Source organism: Lipophrys pholis, assembly GCF_963383615.2.
Source record: "Lipophrys pholis genome assembly, chromosome: 22".
NCBI classification, from domain to species: Eukaryota; Metazoa; Chordata; class Actinopteri; order Blenniiformes; family Blenniidae; genus Lipophrys; species Lipophrys pholis.
In genome coordinates, this window is record NC_137644.1 from 18896423 (window position 1) to 18897917 (window position 1495).

Here is a 1495-nt window from a genome sequence, read left to right on the forward strand (position 1 = left end):
TGGAAATCACAGAATAGATACAGACATTCAAATCAAGATCGATAATGTCGTTATAGACAAAGTGATTGAATATAAATCACAACATCAGCTGGAAATCACAAAAGATCCACATTTATAAGATGGCAGGGATCGTTGCAGTTTCAGGGAAAGCCAGAGAAGCACTGGAGCAGAAATCTTTGTTTCTCAGTGACTGTTAACTTGTTCTGCCATATTGTATGGAAGTCTTGGGGAACACGTATAAAAGCCATTGACAACCACTACAAAAAAATAAAAAATAAAGGCAATCAGGATTGTGCATAATAACAGACTGTCACACTCTCGTGCATTAAAATTTGGGGATCTCGTCAAATTTTAAACGGCAATAATTAAATTAAAACAAAATAATTACTTGCGGTTAATACTCAGAAAATGTTTCGTGACACTGGGGGTTACAACTTTGAGGGGTTGCATATTGTATATTTATTTCAGACTAAATCATAATTATTGATTGTTATAGGCACTGGTGGAGAAGAGGATTCGGTGAAGGGGTGATGTTTTGTCTTAATAAGTATGTATCGTGAGAAGACGGACATTGTTGTGGGTTTTTTAAACATAGATTTTTTTTTTTTATTCATAGTTTGCTTTATGTTCGAAATGAAAAAAAACACTTGATTTATTCACGGAAGACCTTAAGAAATTAGTTTTATATAGTACATTGGTGATGTCCAGCATGCGCGTTTTGTGTGCATCACTGTTTGTCTGTGTGTGTGCATGCATGTGGGTGTGCGTACATCAAGGCGATAACTGCACATGACTATTACAAAAACTAATTAAAGATACCACAAAAGAGGCATTGTACATCTCTGAAGTTACAGTCCCAGTTTTTTCTTTTCACTTTGATGCTTTCTCTTCAACACCTCTGCTGTCTTGACTTTACTTAAAGTAGTTGACTCAGTTCATCTACTTTCACCTGAGTCTTTTCAAACAAGTATCTGTGTAGTTCTATGTGCTTGTTTCTATCCCTGGTCATTGAGGGTGGCGTTAAACGTTTATGCAGAAACATTCAATATGTGCCATCCACTACAGGAGAGGCCTTACCAGACATGACACTAGATGTCGCCTCTGTTGCACTAGAATGAATAAATGGTTGCCGCATTAAATGTTTCTTAATTTCAAGAAGGGGCATGGGACGGATATCTGCTTACTTTAGGTAATATACTGTATACCACCACAGTCTTAACAAGAGCTTTGTCCCATTTGCCGGATGGAGGCTGTCCTCGTTGATTTGCTGTGCGGAGCGCACGATATCGACATAGTTAGATTTTGCGCACAGATTATTAACGGGCAAACTCGGGTTTTGGAGCGAGGCTTTAATATTAATTGCACAGTAAATAATTATCCGCGATTTAATCATTGCATGGTTTGAATAAACATAAATAATGTATTTTGGTTTTCTGGTTTCACAAGGCGTGCTCCCTCCCATTTTCAGTACTTCTCCTTTTCACCCTCAAGGCGC